The 2,445-nt window shown below is 35.1% G+C and overlaps 1 long non-coding RNA gene across 1 annotated transcript; it reads right to left on the bottom strand.

Moving 5' to 3' along the window:
- Window positions 1-308: 308 nt before the first annotated feature.
- Window positions 309-1,173, bottom strand: LOC311074515. Its single transcript, XR_014604311.1, has 2 exons — window positions 615-1,173; window positions 309-418 (listed from the first exon to the last, which is right to left on the bottom strand). It is a non-coding gene; the product is annotated as an uncharacterized lncRNA (long non-coding RNA).
- Between the last annotated feature and the right edge of the window lie 1,272 nt (window positions 1,174-2,445).

Raw genomic sequence — 2,445 nt, 5'->3', positions numbered from 1 at the left:
CAAAAAGCACATTTACCAAAAAAATTCCATCTTCTCCGTTTCCCTCTATCTACATTAAACCGAATAATAACCCATTCAAAACAATACTATAGCCAAGGAACCATACTGTAAGTAGGCCTATACAATATACTATCCCCTCGAGTCATTTTCGTATCCATTCAATATTAATTTTAAATAGTCTCTTAAAATGACTCATTGTACAGTTCATCTCTTCACGTAATACATTGACCATATAATATTCCAATTTATAAAAAATGATGAGCTGTTAAATCATGCAGTTTTGGCTAATAAATCATGGACAAACACACTTGAACAGAAACGGTTTTCTTTATTTTTTACATTAGGTTATGTAGGATAGGACATGTTGTATATGGCTTCCGACCAGGATGAAAGGGATCACATTCATCTTCAAGCGTATCTGTAAATAAATAAAGGAATAAAGTTAACCGCGATTGACATTGAGATGTTTTTTTTTTCCATTGCATAATTTCATGATAATTTCTCCATCCCCCGTTAATACCCCGTTACCCATACTTCATTATTTAATTAAGTAGATACATTATTTAAAGATCGTGGATAAATGTTAGGCTACTTCATGTATACTTGCCACATACCGAATTATTTCCAATTCCTCAAAACGTTGTTGCACAATTTTTCCCCGTTGCTTTTATGGACTCTATATGGGCTTCTCCCTTGACTCTACGTCCCCCCGATTGCCTCATAGACGTCTATGCTCATAAAATATTGCCTGCGAGCTTCTCCTCCTGTCCATACGGTAATTTTTTACTGTGCGACAGAGAGTCGCGTGGCTATGACGCAATCATTAGCCTACTTTTACAAAAACTGCTTCTACAGGGCCATAACATAAGCTACAAGGTAATGAAGCCTTTTATACATTGTCGTGTTTCTTTAGAAATAAATAATGGACAAATGGAGTCTTTAAACGCCTCAGATGTGAAGTTATTCGCTGTCAAAGTGACGCCAAAATGAATGGGAGTCAATGGGATGCTAACTGCAGGTGGGGTTCCGTTAGCCAATGGCGGCGTCCGGGGGTACCTTCAAAATAATACAAATCCCTGCCCCCTTGGATAACACTCATAACACAGAGCAGTCATACTCTTTAGCCAATCAGATTTAAGCTTATCAATCGACCAATCGGTATCACGTGAGGGCGGGCCTACCTGCATGTTAAGTCATCAGCTTTCGACCAGTTCATGGCTGAGCAGAGGTAAGTGCAGTTAAAAGTTCATTTCTGTGTTTAGAAGTTAGAGATCAGTTGAAGCAATAGTTTATTAACTGCTGTTTAGTCCACATATGAATATAAACATTTATTTTTAGTATTGATGGATTTTCATGTCCTGTCCACCACACATTCAACTGATGATAATGTATGTAATGACGTGCATATATAGGAGACATGTTTTGATCTGCATATATTATGTAGTTTTATTGTTTCAGATTTCCAAGACAGATGATGTATTAAGTTGCAGACAACCAGTACTGTGATCTTACCATTTCTACTGTAATTCTTTGAAAACAGTCATGTTGCAAGCCATCCATTTTGACAGTTGTTTCAACAAGTGGTTGAAAGTGATGCATTGTTACTGTATTAATTTGTCTCCTGCGGACTATATGTACACGCTTTAGGAATAAAGCCTTGCTATGCATGCATTATTAAATGTTCTTGTAAGAATTAAAAGATTCAGACATAGTTCAATTTGATGTACACGTTTTATTAATTTGAAAGTTCCCGAATCCTTTGGGAATAAAATATATAAAATGACTTGATCATGATTAATGTTCCTGTTACATATGAAGATCATGAACTGACAGTCTAAACTGTGAAGCACAATATTCAGTACAGAGAAATATACGTCTCTTCAGGAGTTGTGAGATCCAGTCAGAGTGTACTTTGCTTTTAAAGTATATAAATATAAGTGCAATACATCAAGTGAAAAGTTAAAAAATGAATTGTGTTCAGTCCGGTCATCAGTAGACCTCTCTGTTAGGACATATAAGATTTTGTCCTGATATTTAAAGTACTAAAACCCTATAGTACAAGAGGTGCAGACAGAGGATGTGGGAAATTAAGTGATGGTATTTGAATAGAGTTTACTGAGTAATCTTAGTCGCATAATCTTAATTGCCTCTCTATGATAAGTACCTTTGTCTTATCATCATAAAATCAGATTTGCCTATTTTACTAGGCAAAGTAAAATTAATGCTTCACAATATTGTCCTGTGAGACCTTAAGATGACAATAAAAAACCTTATTTAAAAACCTTGACATTACAATACAGCATAAGGAAATGCATGTTGAATATATTGGTAACACTCTACAATAAGGTACAATAAGTTAACATTAGTTCATGTATTAAATAACCATGAGCAATACATTTGTTGCTGTGTTTGTTAATCTTTGTTAACGTTAGTTAAAAATACAGC

Source organism: Abramis brama (assembly GCF_963993115.1).
Source record: "Abramis brama genome assembly, chromosome: 23".
Classification (NCBI taxonomy): domain Eukaryota; kingdom Metazoa; phylum Chordata; class Actinopteri; order Cypriniformes; family Leuciscidae; genus Abramis; species Abramis brama.
This window is presented reverse-complemented; position numbering and strand designations above follow the sequence as displayed.